The sequence below is a fragment of the Pseudophryne corroboree genome, chromosome 11 (assembly GCF_028390025.1).
Source record: "Pseudophryne corroboree isolate aPseCor3 chromosome 11, aPseCor3.hap2, whole genome shotgun sequence".
Classification (NCBI taxonomy): Eukaryota; Metazoa; Chordata; class Amphibia; order Anura; family Myobatrachidae; genus Pseudophryne; species Pseudophryne corroboree.
The window spans coordinates 76,429,378-76,447,471 of NC_086454.1; positions in this window are offsets into that span (position 1 = coordinate 76,429,378).

Consider the following 18,094-nt stretch of genomic DNA (forward strand, 5'->3'; position numbering starts at 1 on the left):
CACTTCATACTCAACGCCTCGTTGAGTTTGGACTTTCGGAGTTGGAGGAAGTGAGGAATGAAACCGATTCAAGATCAGCGGTTTCAACAGGGAAACATGGAATGTCCTGGGTATTTTTAAGAAGGGAGGCAACTGGAGTCTGTAAGCAACAGGATTGATGACTTGTTCAATCTTGAAAGGACCGATATAGCGAGGTGCAAACTTCATACTGGGAACTCTTAACCTCAAATTCTTCGTGGATAACCATACCCGATCACCCACCTTGAGAGCAGGAACTGCTCGACGCTTCTTATCCGCAAACTTCTTGTACCTGAACGATGCCTTGAGCAGAGCTGATCGTACGCTCTTCCAGATATTGGCAAACTGATGCAAGGTGATATCCACTGCGGGAACAGAAGTTGCTGGAAGCGGTTGGAACTCAGGGACTTTAGGGTGGAATCCAAAGTTAGTGAAGAATGGTGTTGAAGCAGATGAAGAATGATACTGGTTGTTATGACAGAACTCGGCCCAGGGAAGTAATTGAACCCAGTCATCTTGAGAGGAGGACACATAGATGCGGAGGAAGGCCTCCAAGTCCTGATTCACCCTCTCGGTTTGACCATTGGTCTGAGGATGGTAAGCCGTGGAAAACTTTAGCTTGACTTGGAGGACTTGACATAAACTTCGCCAGAATTTGGCTGTGAATTGAACTCCTCGATCTGAGATAATTTCTTCAGGAAGACCGTGGAGTCGGAAGATCTCTTGTATGAATACTTGAGCCAACTTGGAAGCTGACGGAAGACCGGTGAGAGGAATGAAGTGTGCCATCTTGGTGAACCGGTCAACTACCACCCAGATGGTATTGAACTTGTTGCACATGGGTAAGTCTGTAATGAAATCCATCGACAAGTGGGTCCATGGTCGACGGGGAACGGATAGTGGAACCAGTTGCCCCGCAGGCGACTGGCGGGATACTTTATGTTGGGCACACTTTGGGCAAGATGCAATAAACTCCAAGACGTCCTTTTTCAGAGTTGGCCACCAATAGGACCTAGAGATAAACTCCAGGGTTTTTTGGATACCTGTATGTCCGGCAAAACGGGAAGCATGGGCCCAATGCATGAGCTTCTTCCTTAGCATCGGCTTCACAAAACTTTTCCCTGATGGGGGCGTAGAGTCCATCCCTACCGTGGAGAATGCCAACGGATTTATAATAGGATGCTTGTCTGAAGACTCTGACTCATTTTCTTGCTCCCATGAGCGGGAAAGGGCATCGGCCTTGCGATTCTGAGAGCCCGGACAGAACTGGAGTTTAAAGTCGAACCTGGAAAAGAAAAGTGCCCATCTGGCCTGACGAGGGTTGAGACATTGTGCGCCCTTCAGGTATAAAAGGTTCTTGTGGTCTGTAAGTATGGTGATTGAATGAGAAGCTCCCTCCAACAGATACCTCCACTCTTCTAGAGCGAGCTTGATGGCTAGCAACTCCTGGTCGCCAATGGCATAGTTGCGCTCAGCTGGGGAGAACTTCCGGGAGAAGAAACTGCAAGGGTGTAAATGGCCATCTTTAGCCCTCTGAGATAACACCGCTCCTACTCCAACGGAGGAGGCATCCACCTCTAAGATGAAAGGAGAGTCGATGTCAGGCTGTTTCAGAACAGGCGCAGAGATGAACCTTTGTTTTAAAAGATGAAATGCTTGCATGGCTTCTTCAGACCACTTGGACGGGTTAGCACCCTTCTTAGTGAAAGCAGTAATAGGCGCCACAATGGTGGAAAAGTCTCGTATAAACTTTCGGTAATAGTTGGCGAACCCTAAGAACCTCTGGACCCCTTTGAGGGTTAAGGGTACCGGCCAATTTTGGATTGCTTGTAGTTTCTCAGGATCCATCTCTAGTCCGGAACCGGACACAATGTACCCTAGAAACGGAATGGACTTGACTTCAAAGACGCATTTTTCTAATTTGCAATAGAGATGATTGACACGGAGACGGGACAGAACCTCTTTAACCCAAAAACGATGTTCCTCTAAATCGTTGGCAAAAATGAGGATATCGTCTAGATAGACCACGACATGACGGTATAGAATGTCTCTGAAGATCTCATTGACAAAATGCTGGAAGACAGCTGGAGCATTGCTCAATCCGAAGGGCATGACGAGGTACTCATAATGTCCGTCACGGGTGTTAAAGGCGGTCTTCCACTCGTCACCCTCACGGATCCGGATGAGATTGTATGCACCTCGCAAGTCCAGCTTTGTAAAGATGGTAGCTCCGCTAACTCTGTCAAAGAGCTCAGTAATCAGGGGTAAAGGATAACGGTTCTTGATGGTAATGTCGTTCAAACCTCTGTAGTCGATGCACGGCCGCAGACCACCATCTTTCTTTTTTACAAAAAAGAAGCCTGCGCCGGCTGGAGAAGAAGAAGGTCGAATGAACCCCTTTGCTAGGTTCTCTTTAATATATTCCTCCATAGAATGCGTCTCAGGCAGAGACAACGGATAAGTTCGGCCTCGAGGTGGAACCTTCCCTGGAACGAGATCAATCGGACAGTCCCATTCTCTATGAGGAGGAAGGATATCAGCAGAAGCTTTACTGAACACATCCGTGAAATCTTGATATGGAGGAGGTGGAACATCAGACGACCTGGGGGAGGAAGAACAGACAGGCAATACTTTAAACAAACATGTCTCAGCACAGGAGGAACCCCATGCCAGGATTTGCGTAGTCGTCCAATCAATTGTAGGATTGTGAAGACGGAGCCATGGAAGGCCCAGGACCACAGGATGTGTGGCTCTTGGAATCACTAAAAAAGAAATAAGTTCGGAATGAAGAACTCCCACTCTCAGACGAACTGGTAGAGTCCTTAAAGAAATAACTGCATCAAAAATTTTGCTGCCATCCACGGCAGTTAAAGAAATGGACGAAGGAAGTCTCTCGGTGGGTAGGGACCACCGTTTAACATAGGCTTCGGTAATAAAGTTCCCAGCTGCTCCGGAATCAAGGAGGGCAATGACGTTCCGATAACGTTGAGCAACTTGAAGCGAGACTGGGAGATTACAATCTTGAGGAGATGGAGAGGAGATCATTACTCCTAGCCGGCCCTCTCCTTGGCGAGCTAGGATTTGGAGTTTCCCGGACGTTTGGGACAGGCATTAATGGTGTGAGACGGAGCTGCACAATAGAGACAGAGAAACTCGGAGAGACGTCTTCGGCGCTCAGCAGGAGTTAAACGGGAACGGCCAAGTTGCATGGGCTCATCTTTAGATGGTGACAGTTGACGAGGAGGAGGAGCAGAAGATTTTGGAGCAGATGATCTTCCACGCTCAGTTGCTCTCTCTCTGAAACGTAAATCAACTTTCGTGCAGAGTGAGATTAGCTCATCTAACTTAGAAGGTAAGTCTCTGGTAGCTAACTCATCTTTAATACGCTCAGATAAGCCATGCCAGAATGCAGCATACAGGGCCTCATCGTTCCATGCCAGTTCGGATGCCAGGATCTGGAACTGTATCAGATATTGTCCTACAGTACGTGACCCCTGGCGTAAACGGAGAATCTCGGATGAAGCTGAGGTTACCTGGCCTGGCTCGTCGAAGATGCGCCTGAATGTTGACACGAAGGCAGTGTAGGAAGATAGCAGGGTGTCGGACCTCTCCCATAACGGTGATGCCCAATCAAGGGCTGAGCCACTGAGAAGAGAAATAATGTAGGCAATTTTTGTACGGTCACTGGGAAAATTGCCAGGTTGTAGCTCAAACTGAATCTCACACTGGTTGAGAAATCCCCTGCAGAATCTTGGAGATCCGTCAAATTTTGCTGGCGTTGGAAGATGAAGACGTGGAGCAGAAATGGGTAAGGTGGGTGGGGTTATAGCTGGAGTCACTGTGGTTGACGCACCAGACGCGCCTGATCCACGGAGAGTTGTCTGAATCCCATCCAGCCGAGTAGAGAGATCCTGGAGACAGCGGATGATGTGGCCCTGTGCAGCCTCCTGATGTTCTAGTCGGGCTGCCAGTTCTTGCATCGGCCTGGCCGCTTGATCCTGGTCTCCGGCTGGATTCATTAGGTCAGTGCTTACTGTCACAACTGAGGGCCTGAGCTGACGGGAGGCAGCCTCAGTTGTAGGGGCTGAGATGTACCGGAACCTGGGAGGTTGTATCAGACCCCTGGACATGTAAGTAACATGAATAATAACTGCCCGAAGGCGTGACCACGACAACTTGGATAAAAGTCAATGATGTTTATTATGACAACTCCGCAACACAGCAGCAGTAAAAGAAAACGTAAAAGTCAGCAAAGAATAAATACAGTTCCTGGGTACTACAGGATGGCAGGAGCCACAGGGCACTGGTAGTGTGAGATAGTTCTTATGATCTTCTAGATGGAAAGTCCTTACCAGGCCCGACTGTAGCAATGGAGATAACCCAGGATTGTGCCAGCTGGTGTTCCAGGAAAAGCTGGGTTGCTGAAGATAAAACAGCTGCTGTGGATACTGGCTGGAACCAGACTGTTGTTAGCACGGAGTGGATACTGGCTGGAACCAGTTAAATAATAAATGAACTTGGGAGCGATGAAATATGAACTGAAATGTAGAACTTGAGAGCGGAGAAATAATAATACCGGTGGAGAGTGGTAAAGTGTAGAAAGGACACCGGCCCTTTAAGGGAAGCTGTACTCTGCTGGAAGCTGAGCTGGAAGCAGGTAATGTTGTAGCTGGAAACAGATGAATCCACAATGGATTGGAGAGTCAGGCTACACCGCAGGTGGAATGCTGGTGCGGGTCTCTATGGTGGAAGTCTTGAGACAGGAGCTGGAACCTGGAAGACAATCACAGGAGAGAGACAAACAGGAACTAGGTTTGACAACCAAAGCACTGACGCCTTCCTTGCTCAGGCACAGTGTATTTATACCTGCAGCAAGGAAGGGATTGGCTAGGCAATTATGCAGATTATCAATACTGAGAACAGATTGGTGGAAATGACCAGCTGACAGAATCCAAGATGGCTGCGCCCATGCAGACACTTGGAGGGAAGTTTGGTTTGTAATCCATGTGGTAATGAAAACAGTAATGGCGGCGCCGGCCACCGGAGACAGGAGGCGCCAGGCTGACAGATGCACATCCAACCACGCGGACACAGCGGAGGCCGCGGCTGACGTAATCGCCACTCAGACACTCTGCATGCAGAAGTTCAGGGACGGCGGCGGAGGCCGCGGGAGACGCCATGCCAGGTGTAATATGGCGTTTACTGTGACAGCGTCCCAGAGTGACAGGAGAGGATACAGGAAGGTACACATCAGGATAACAGATGGGATCCGGTCCTGGAGCGCTGAGCCAGCCTTAGGAGGCATCTGATGGGTAAGAAATGGCGTCCAGATACCCGGATCGTGACATTAAGCGAATTAAGGGCTCCATCCACAAGTCCCACATGCCTAGCGGAATCGCTCTGTGTTAGCTCCTCCTTCAATGTCTCCAGCTTCTTCTGCAAAAGCCTGATGAGGGGAATGACCTGACTCAGGCTGGCAGTGTCTGAACTGACTTCACGTGTGGCAAGTTCAAAAGGTTGCAGAACCTTGCACAACGTTGAAATCATTCTCCACTGCGCTTGAGACAGGTGCATTCCACCTCCTATATCGTGCTCAGTTGTATAGGCTTGAATGGCCTTTTGCTGCTCCTCCAACCTCTGAAGCATATAGAGGGTTGAATTCCACCTCGTTACCACTTCTTGCTTCAGATGATGGCAGGGCAGGTTCAGGCGTTTTTGGTGGTGCTCCAGTCTTCTGTACGTGGTGCCTGTACGCCGAAAGTGTCCCGCAATTCTTCTGGCCACCGACAGCATCTCTTGCACGCCCCTCTCGTTTTTTAAATAATTCTGCACCACCAAATTCAAGGTATGTGCAAAACATGGGACGTGCTGGAATTTGCCCAGATTTAATGCACACACAATATTGCTGGCGTTGTCCGATGCCATAAATCCACAGGAGAGTCCAATTGGGGTAAGCCATTCCGCGATGATCTTCCTCAGTTGCCGTAAGAGGTTTTCAGCTGTGTGCGTATTCTGGAAACCGGTGATACAAAGCGTAGCCTGCCTAGGAAAGAGTTGGCGTTTGCGAGATGCTGCTACTGGTGCCGCCGCTGCTGTTCTTGTGGCGGGAGTCAATACATCTACCCAGTGGGCTGTCACAGTCATATAGTCCTGACCCTGCCCTGCTCCACTTGTCCACATGTCCGTGGTTAAGTGGACATTGGGTACAACTGCATTTTTTAGGACACTGGTGAGTCTTTTTCTGAGGTCTGTGTACATTTTCGGTATCGCCTGCCTAGAGAAATGGAACCTAGATGGTATTTGGTACCGGGGACACAGTACCTCCAACAAATCTCTAGTTGCCTCTGCAGTAATGATGGATACCGGAACCACGTTTCTCACCGCCCAGGATGCCAAGGCCTCAGTTATCCGCTTTGCAGCAGGATGACTGCTGTGATATTTAATCTTCCTCGCAAAGGACTGTTGGACAGTCAATTGCTTGGTAGAAGTAGTAAAAGTGGTCTTACGAGTACGACTTCCCCTCTGGGATGACCATCGACTCCCAGCAGCAACAACAGCAGCGCCAGCAGCAGTAGGCGTTACACGCAAGGATGCATCGGAGGAATCCCAGGCAGGAGAGGACTCGTCATAATTGCCAGTGACATGGCCTGCAGGACTATTGGCATTCCTGGGGAAGGAGGAAATTGACACTGAGGGAGTTGGTGGGGTGGTTTGCGTGAGCTTGGTTACAAGAGGAAGGGATTTACTGGTCAGTGGACTGCTTCCGCTGTCGCCCAAAGTTTTTGAACTTGTCACTGACTTATTATGAATGCGCTGCAGGTGACGTATAAGGGAGGATGTTCCGAGGTGGTTAACGTCCTTACCCCTACTTATTACAGCTTGACAAAGGCAACACACGGCTTGACAAATGTTGTCCGCATTTCTGTTGAAATACTTCCACACCGAAGAGCTGATTTTTTTGGTATTTTCACCAGGCATGTCAATGGCCATATTCCTCCCACGGACAACAGGTGTCTCCCCGGGTGCCTGACTTAAACAAACCACCTCACCATCAGAATCCTCCTTGTCAATTTCCTCCCCAGCGCCAGCAACACCCATATCCTCCTCATCCTGGTGTACTTCAACACTGACATCTTCAATCTGACTATCAGGAACTGGACTGCGGGTGCTCCTTCCAGCACTTGCAGGGGGCGTGCAAATGGTGGAAGGCGCATGCTCTTCACGTCCAGTGTTGGGAAGGTCAGGCATCGCAACCGACGCAATTGGACTCTCCTTGTGGATTTGGGATTTCGAAGAACGCACAGTTCTTTGCTGTGCTTTTGCCAGCTTGAGTTTTTTAATTTTTCTAGCGAGAGGCTGAGTGCTTCCATCCTCATGTGAAGCTGAACCACTAGCCATGAACATAGGCCAGGGCCTCAGCCGTTCCTTGCCACTCCGTGTGGTAAATGGCATATTGGCAAGTTTACGCTTCTCCTCCGACAATTTTATTTTAGATTTTTGAGTCCTTTTTTTACTGATATTTGGTGTTTTGGATTTTACATGCTCTGTACTATGACATTGGGCATCGGCCTTGGCAGACGACGTTGATGGAATTTCATCGTCTCGGCCATGACTAGTGGCAGCAGCTTCAGCACGAGGTGGAAGTGGATCTTGATCTTTCCCTATTTTTGGAACCTCAACATTTTTGTTCTCCATATTTTAATAGGCACAACTAAAAGGCACCTCAGGTAAACAATGGAGATGGATGGATACTAGTATACTTATGGATGACGAGCGACTGCCGACACAGAGGTAGCTACAGCCGTGGACTACCGTACTGTGTCTGCTGCTAATATAGACTGGATGATAATGAGATAAAATTAAAATATATATATATATATATATATATCACACTAGTACTGCAGCCGGACAGGTATATATTATGTAATAACGGACCTGCTGGACACTGTCTGTCAGCACTGCAGACTCCTAAAGTAAGCTACTAGTATCAAGAAGATAGAAAAAAAAAACCACGGGTAGGTGGTATACAATTATGGATGGACGAGCGACTGCCGACACAGAGGTAGCTACAGCTGTGGACTACCGTACTGTGTCTGCTGCTAATATAGACTGGATGATAATGAGATAAAATTAAAATATATATATATCACACTAGTACTGCAGCCGGACAGGTATATATTATGTAATGACGGACCTGCTGGACACTGTCTGTCAGCACTGCAGACTCCTAAAGTAAGCTACTAGTATCAAGAAGATAGGAAAAAAAAAAAACCACGGGTAGGTGGTATACAATTATGGATGGACGAGCGACTGCCGACACAGAGGTAGCTACAGCCGTGGACTACCGTACTGTGTCTGCTGCTAATATAGACTGGATGATAATGAGATAAAATTAATATATATATATATATATATATATATCACACTAGTACTGCAGCCGGACAGGTATATATTATGTAATGACGGACCTGCTGGACACTGTCTGTCAGCACTGCAGACTCCTAAAGTAAGCTACTAGTATCAAGAAGATAGAAAAAAAAAACCACGGGTAGGTGGTATACAATTATGGATGGACGAGCGACTGCCGACACAGAGGTAGCTACAGCCGTGGACTACCGTACTGTGTCTGCTGCTAATATAGACTGGATGATAATGAGATAAAATTAAAATATATATATATATCACACTAGTACTGCAGCCGGACAGGTATATATTATGTAATGACGGACCTGCTGGACACTGTCTGTCAGCACTGCAGACTCCTAAAGTAAGCTACTAGTATCAAGAAGATAGAAAAAAAAAAAAAACACGGGTAGGTGGTATACAATTATGGATGGACGAGCGACTGCCGACACAGAGGTAGCTACAGCCGTGGACTACCGTACTGTGTCTGCTGCTAATATAGACTGGATGATAATGAGATAAAATTAAAATATATATATATCACACTAGTACTGCAGCCGGACAGGCAGGCCCGGCGCCACCCGCTCAGCAAGGTCTGCAATGCAGGGAGGCGCCGGGTCGGAGAGGCGCTCTCCCTGCTCTGCTACCTTGTGCACTTTTTCTGCCGGCTGCCAGCGCCTGTCACTCTGACAGGCAGCAGCCGCGCTCCCCCTCTCTGCCTCCTTACGGACGGAGTTGCACCATCCTGCCTGTTGCTGACAGGTGCCGCTGCTGCTGCCAGCACCTGTAACACTCATCACAGGCAGCAGGGGCAGCCGGCAATGTGAAGAGAATAGAGATGCGCCGCTGAGATAGAACATGCGCCTTCTGCCCGCACGCCCAGGAAGACCACCGCACGCAAGGGGGGGTGTTCAAAAGACCCAGAAACCCCCGCTGAGTCGGACCAGTGCAGTCATCAGAGCTGCCGCACATGCGTGGCAGCCAGCCTTGGATTTAGCATAAGGTGAGTGAGGGGGAAGAGGGCACCCGTGAGAGGAGAAAGGGGGGTCTGATCGCGAGGTGGGGAGTGGGATCTCACCACCACCACCACTGCCAATCAGCTCTCTGTCCCGCTGCGCAGAGCCATAGACCACCTTCATGCTCACAACAGCACAGCTAAGTGATGTGATTACTGAAGCACTGAGCACCTCAGTTGTTCCTCTCTTATGGACAGCCAATTTGCCATGCAGCCTGCACAGGCTACAAGGAAGCTAGGAGGCATTCGTTGCAGCATGTCTTATTGTCACAGGGAGTAAGTAAGAAACCACCAATAATATTTTGTGTACAATGGTATAGGGATAAGGTGGGTATACATAGTGTAGAATGGGGGTGGGTGGGTGTACATGGTGTTTATGGTGTGTGTGTGTGTGTGTGTGTGTGTGTGTGTGTGTGTGTGTGTGTGTGTGTGTGTGTGTGTGTGTGTGTGTGTGTGTGTGTGAGAGAGAGAGAGTGTGTGTGTAATAGCAAAAAAAAAAAAAAAGCGTCCTGCCCTCACCCACCCTGTAACTCCCCATCAGCGTCTCTGCCCTCATCCTCCCTGTAACTCCCTGTCATCGTCCTGCCCTCACCCTCCCTGTAACTCCCCGTCAGTGTCTCTGCCCTCACCCTCCCTGTAACTCCCCATCAGCGTCCCTGCCCTCACCCTCCCCGTCAGTGTCCCTGCCCTCACCCTCCCTGTAACTCCCCATCAGCGTCCCTGCCCTCATCCTCCCGGTAACTCCCTGTCAGCATCCTGCCCTCACCCTCCCTGTAACTCCCCGTCAGCGTCCTGCCCTCACCCTCCCTGTAACTCCCCATCAGCGTCCCTGCCCTCGCCCTCCCTGTAACTCCCCGTCAGCGTCCTGCCCTCACTCTCCCTGTAACTCCCCGTCAGCGTCCCTGCCCTCACCCTCCCTGTAACTCCCCGTCAGCGTCCTGCCCTCACCCTCCCTGTAACTCCCAAAGTAGTGGGAATACAGAGAGAGAGGAGGAAAAGAGAAAACGTAAAAGTAGCCTCAGGCAGTGCTGGGAATAATAGCTTAAAAAAAAAACCCGGGCAATGCTGGACATAAGTATATGGGACTTATGTTCTGTAATATGAATCATGGGGACTACGTGCAGTGTCATGTGAATAAGATTGTGCTACAGTGGGGCGTAATTTGAATTGGAGGCACTATTGTGAGCTGCTATTGTGTGCTCTCACCCCTACAATGTGACCCCACTTTTGTGATGCACGCTGACCCTTTATGAGTTAAGGGAGGGAGGGCGCAATTTTATAGTTTGCAGGAGGGCGCCGAACACCCTAGCACCGGCCCTGCGGACAGGTATATATTATGTAATGACGGACCTGCTGGACACTGTCTGCAGAATGCGTTTATAAAAACACCACACGACGAGTGTTTAACTTTTTCAGGCAGACAATCACAATATACTGGTGGTCAGCAGACAATCACAATATACTGGTGGTCAGTGGTCACTGGTCAGTCACACTGGCAGTGGCACTCTGGCAGCAAAAGTGTGCACTGTACTTAAAATATGTACTCCTGCTATAACTGCTCCCCAGTCTCCCCCACAATTAAGCTGTGTGAACAGTGAGCACTCAGCACAGTCAGATAATGATATACAGTATTACATATGATGCAGCACACTGGGCTGAGCACAGATATGGTATGTGACTGTGTCACACTGTGTATCGTTTTTTTTCAGGCAGAGAACGGATTAATTAAACTGGTGGTGGTCACTGGTCACTCTATCAGCAAGTAGTACTCCGTCCTAAGCAGACAATCACAATATACTGGTGGTCAGTGTGGTCACTGGTCAGTCACACTGGCAGTGTGGCACTCTGGCAGCAAAAGTGTGCACTGTACTTAAAATATATTATTTATGTACTCCTGCTCTAACTGCTCCCCAGTCTCCCCCACAATTAAGCTGTGTGAGCAGTGAGCACTCAGCACAGTCAGATATACAGTATTACATATGATGATGCAGCACACTGAGGCTGAGCACAGATATGGTATGTGACTGTGTCACACTGTGTATCGTTTTTTTTCAGGCAGAGAACGGATTAATTAAACTGGTGGTCAATGGTCACTGGTCACACTATCAGCAAGTAGTAGTACTCCAGTCCTAATATGCTCCCCAAAATTAGTAAATAGTGTCTCTAACTCTCTACTCTCTTCTCTATAAACGGAGAGGACGCCAGCCACGTCCTCTCCCTATCAATCTCAATGCACGTGTGAAAATGGCGGCGACGCGCGGCTCCTTATATAGAATCCGAGTCTCGCGATAGAATCCGAGCCTCGCGAGAATCCGACAGCGGGATGATGACGTTCGGGCGCGCTCGGGTTAACCGAGCAAGGCGGGAGGATCCGAGCCTGCTCGGCCCCGTGTAAAAAAAGCTGAAGTTCGGCGGGTTCGGATTCCGAGAAACCGAACCCGCTCATCACTAGTGCACAGTTACTTTCTTTGTTTTGCTTTACTTCCAAACCAGAGAGATTTAGGGCCTGATTCAAATCTGGACGCATGTGGTGTCGCAGCTGTGTCTTCAGTAGCAGCGGCGCCGAATGCATCAACATAATCAGTCGGGCCATCGGGCATCTGAACAACCCTAGGTAGTTTACCACTACTAAGCTGCCAAGGCTAGTGTTTCTGCGACTGAAGTCACAGCTGCTGGCTTCGGCACGCTCACAAATACAGCCAACACTCTCTCCGATTTATTAAACGCTCGCCCTCCTTGCCTCCAAATGGCAATAGGCTGTCAACCAAGCGATGTCTGCAGCTCGACAAAGCAAGACCAGATCTGCATATGCCCTGTGAGGCTGCGAATGCACATATCTAAAACCATCAGTCAGTTGCAACCAAACTGTCACAGCATCCGGGCCTGGAGCAGGTGGGGGTGGGGGGTGGGTGTGTGTGTGTGTGTGTGTGTGTGTGTGTCCACTTCCTGCACCATTACCCAGTGCCTACAATGTATGTAGGCCCTACATACACTCATTGGCTAGTGAGCTGTATGACAGCTGGCTCCGCTCAATGAGAGCCAGCGTGTAATAGTGAGTACGGCTCTACCTGCTATCTATCAATAAACCAACACCACTGGTTAAGTAACTGGGCTGTTCATAGTTTGAGTCATCCACTGGTGTTTGCCTGTATACTGCTGCAATATCAACACCTGCACACACATCATTCCCAACAAGTACTGTATACAATAGTTTAAAAACATATATTGTAAAACTAACTGGCTTGGAATTTTAGGTGCCAGACAGCACACTAGGGCTTCCTGTTCCTCCTCATTTGGTAAAGTTACATGTTGCTTATCTCTGCTGCAAACCTAACTGATGTGCAGGAAATTAACTTAGACAAGCCCTGTATCTACACACATATAAAATATGACATCACTTAATGGAGATGCCATTTGTAAACCACATGCATTTATTGTGACACATTAAATATGACATTTGCAGCAAAAGTGTATTGATTATATGTTTAAAGCCTATTTGTGGTTAGGTCGATGAGATTGATTTACTTAGCAACTATTTCCTTTTTTCAGTCACTCTTACAGCTACATCAGGATTGTGTTTCACAGACAAAGCAATAAACTCACATAGACAGTTTGTTGTGAAACTACAACACATATTCAAATTGCCAGGACCTAGCGTAGCAATCTGGCCAGAATCCTGTCCTGACCATACGGCGCAAGCAGGAGAAGGTCATACTCATTAGTAGTAAGACGTCACCGGGTCTAGTTCATTATGGTAATTGCAATTTGGTCATTTTTTTTTAATTGTGGAATTTCAATTTGGCCCATAGTCGCAAGTTAATCACGCCTAGTGGCCATCCAGCCAATCAGAGCCAACCATGGCAAGCCAATCATGGCTCGAACATCATTGCCCCACCTTCTCCCTCCAGCTTATATTAGCCAACACAGGCAGGAGCAGTTCATTTCATCATAGTAGTGGTAGCAGAGAACAGATCCTGAATAGAGAAGCAAGAAGACGCCAAGCTGAAGAAAGGAAGCGCCACTAGAAGGAAGAAAGAAGACATAGGAGAAAAGAGAAAGAAGGTTGTCCTAACTCTATTAAAAAAGCTGACACTTGCCCCCTTGCCCGCTAGTTGCAGACTCCAAGGTCGAGTGTCTTTGGGATCAAGATGTCAGGAATATGCATTTTGCATCGCGTCACTTACCGGTGCTCTGATGTACTGGCCTCCGGAGGTCACATCCTCAACCTGGCAGCATATTCCATGATTGCCTGTAATGGGCAGAGACTCTCTCTAGCATGTACCCCAATGTATCCCACCATCTCCGGAGTATGGGTGCCGCCATGACACCTGCAGTCAGCTGACTTGGAGCTATCCATTCCTGAGCACTGGAGCGCTCACATTACTTGATTCTCCAATCCCTGCTGACCAGGGGGTAAATAGCCAGAGTTCCTGCTCAGTATCATTGCCTTGAACAACGCATCGCATCCAGTGCACAGCGTCTCCTGGCTCCAGTCTCCTGTCTCCTGAGACTACCTTGTGTCAACCCTTCCGTGGAACTACAGGCACCAGCCATCTAGTTCATATTCAGCTTCAGTTACACTCTGCTCCTACAATCACTTGCAGTAAGAGACTCTCTCCAGGTGCTGCATATCATACTCACCTGTTTGTTACTACTCTGCATCAGCACTGTGCTATTCAACCTGCACTAAAGCATTCTGCTTAAAGTTCAGCTGTCCAAAAAATGGTGAGCTGCTCAATCAGATAGTGATGTCACTCAGGTGCTAAAAGGGAGGGGTAATTCTGTGTAGGAAAAAACAATGGTTCCCTAATGCACACCGAGTGAAAAATATTACTACATAATAGTCAGATTATACGGAGATCTTGGTTGCGTATATCTGCAGATATAGGGTTAAGCCCCCAGGCCGATCGACAAAGCCTCTCCGTCACTGGGGGTCCCTAATACTAGGTTCAGCTGTCTCCTGCGATAACCAAACCTGATTCTGTTGTTGTATGCAAGCATTGCATAACATCATTAATATTTATAAATACATTAAGGGACAATACAAGGATCTATCAAACGATTTGTTTACCAAAAAAACACTACATAGGACGCGCGGACACCCACTGAGGTTAAAGGAGAAAAAAATTCCATACCCAACGGAGAAAAGGATTCTCCACAGTAAGAGCATTAAGGATTTGGAATTCTCTTCCAGAGAAGGTAGTAATGGTAGACACAATCAATAAGTTTAAAAATGGATTGGATAAATTCTTAGCGGAAAAAAATATCCTGGGATACAGCATTTAATTAATATTTAAAGAAAAAAAATAATAAAATAAAATAATGTCATGTACAATAGTTTGAACTTGATGGACATTTGTCTTTTTTCAACCTCAACAACTATGTAACTATGTAACCAGAGACTCTATCAGCTTCCACGCTGATTCTTATGCAAATAACACCATTATTCCAGTTGCCTTTGTTTCTTGTGTGTATTTTCAATAAATATAATTTGCGCACATGCATAGGAATCTACTTCAGCCTCGTTTTCTCCATCGCACCACCACTGACCCACTGGTGCCCCCTCCGGAAACAGACACAAACATAGACCGGACACAAGAGAGGATACGGCAGTGGTTTAATGGAGGATCAGAAAGGGGAATTGCTGATCCTTATGAAGAAGGGCCTGCAAAAGGGGACCCCATGCAAAAGAGCTCCCAGAGGAGCACTTCTGTGCGGCCCAGGGCCTCCCGACCAGATAACGCCTCCTAGGGGCTCCTGTTTATATTACCTACTAGCCCGACATGGAGTTGTCTATAACAAGGGCATAAGGCTACTGGGACAAAGTGGGGACTTGCTTCCTTGACACTAGGCACCATAGCCTGACCCTAGTAGAGGTACAGATTTATCCACACTCATCGTGGATACATCTGCGATGTACGTGCATTCCTGGCATGGCTAGGCGAATGGGGTGTTGGACGCGGTAGCGGCAAAAGAGGCACAAATGCACTTAGATGTAGCCACAATGAGCGTGGCTACATCTGTACATGAAGTCAGACATTATGACCTACCCCCCTTTAAATAGGCGACCACTATAAGGAGTGCTAGGCTCCGACCTTCCCCATTGAAGCCCACTGATTAGAACATTGGGCTCTGATGCACCAAAGTTGCCCATGTAGCAGCCAAATTGGATAAATAAGCCCCAGCTCAATATATGGAGGAGTGTAATACTCAATGGCATCAGTAGGGGTGTGCGGACCCACCGGATGACACCATCCGAGGGGGGTGACACCAAAAAAGCAGAACTGCTTTGCAATTTTGTTGTCACAGCGTTGGATGGTATCACTGAGCAGCGGTGATAGCAGGAATGGAGTATCTAAACATCAATGTGTATATCTAAGTTGCAATAACTGGAAATAAAGCATATCCTATACTGTATGTCCTCTTTTCCAAATGAAATCTGAACTGTGACTTTGTACATACAAAATATGGATGTATGCGCATATGAAGAAAATTACACCATTGTGACTCAGTATCGGCCCATTATATCTTAAATGAATGAGGAGAGTAAGGGAACATCTGTGCTGTCTTTATTATGCATTACTGTCATACAAGTCACTGATTTTCTTGCATTTGGATGGTACAATTGCGTTCCGTTGCCACTACGGGTTCAATCCCGTACCTCCATGGATATGGAAAGACAGAGGGCTTTGGTGGATAGAATTTAGGTTTGTCGCCTTAAAAAGAAAAATTCTGCTGATTTGTAATACAAGATAATTCACATTTTCAAAGCCAGTGATTGCCATTTGTGGTTTCTAACTGAAACCAATGGGCTCTTTTTTAGTTGCGCATACTTTTCAATCATAACAAATCGATCAAAGACTCCATCAACCCATCAAACTGGAACACGAATTTCTGTTTTACACAGCACATTTCCAGTACAGCCACTCATACCCACAACAGTAAACGGACTGTCGAAGAAGAATAAGGCACATTCAAGAAAGTACTGTGAAAGCAGTATTGAGTAGTTCTACTAATAGTCCACCTGAGAAAGCATCACATTTGCAGTAAGAGGTTGTAATGGACCAGACTTAAATGCATTAGAACTGGGCAGGAATGTTCAATCTCCAGTAATGGACACATCTTCATACATAGTCTAAGAAGCAATTTAATGCCATTAATCTGCTTTTAAATAGTTCAGTATAATATTTTGTCAGTTTCAGGATATGTTTTTAGTAATTAACAAGAGGAAAACTTGGGGGTCTAGACTGTCTATTCATGTATTCAGGAAGAGGATTACTATGGAGAAGTCTGCGATTTCCCTAGCAGTGTCCCTGTTTAATGTAGCTATCACTTCCCCATACAATAGTATTGGGAGAGTGATTCAGAGAAAATGGAAACTTCTTGTTTCCATTTTGCTTCTCAATTTAATTTCGCCATCTGGAGATGCAGAAAAAAAATCTGAAGTGGCCCTCAGTAGGGGCAGAGAAGCAGTGAAGTTCAGGTTGCATCTAGATCCCCTTATCCAGGAGGACCTTTCCCATAATGCACTAGGTCAACATCACCATCTGTTGGGAATAGTAACCTGTGGCAAGCAGAGCAAAACGAGACACCAGGCCCTCACCTGATCTCAAATCCGGGTCCTTTCGGTGAAGGGAATATAGATTTTACCGTGAAGCTCACTGCACCTACTCCTTCTTCGTCACTCTGCCCCTTGTCCCCAGTGTCAGGCCTATCACGTGAGTGGATGCTGGAGCACAGGGCACTGCAGGCGCATGTGCAGTGTGAAGGATTATGGGACTCCCGCTATGTATGTTTTTGTTCTGCTTCCCAGGAACATTGAGGCTGTTTATCATGGACGTCGCTGGAATGGCTACTAAATATTACTAGCCACGCCATGTTTTACATGAATAGAGCCCTTGTTTGCTTTAGTTTAGAAAATAAACACCTAGAATAAGTTGAGGAGGAATTTCCTTATGGACTATTGGTTTAGTTTTAGTAGCATACGCTTAGTATACAGCAAACGGTAATATTTACAGGAGAAGAAACAAAACAGATCATTAGGAGAGCAATTATCCATTAGACAGAATGAGATCTGTAAACATGAGCGGTTCCCCACATTGCACAGATATGAAGCTCCCACATAGAAATGCTTTATATAGCTGCAAACAACGGTGTGGAAATATGATCAAAGCATCGTGTGCAATATAAGATAATGGGGGTCATTCCGAGTTAATCGTTGCTGTGCTAAATTTAGCACAGCTACGATCAGGCACTCAGATATGCGGGGGGACGCCCAGCACAGGGCTAGTCCGCCCCGCATGTCAGTGCCACCCCCCCCCCCCCGCAGAAATGCAAAAGCATCGCACAGCGGCGATACTTTTACATTTGAGGAGTAACTCCCCGCCAGCACAGCTCCTGCGGCTGGCCGGGAGAACCTCTTGGCTGCCCGTTGGCCGGATCGCGCCCCCTAAACGGCGGCTTAACCCCGCCGTCCAGCCCCCTCCCACCCAGCAACCGCCTCAGAGGCGATAGCTAGGCAACGATGGCCTTCGGCCGTCTGGCATGCGCAGTTCCGACCCGATCGCTGCGCTGCCATAAACTGCAGCGAGTGATCGGGTCGGAATGACCCCCTGTGTTTTTTTGTGATTCATAGCATTTTTTTTTTAGTAAAAGTTT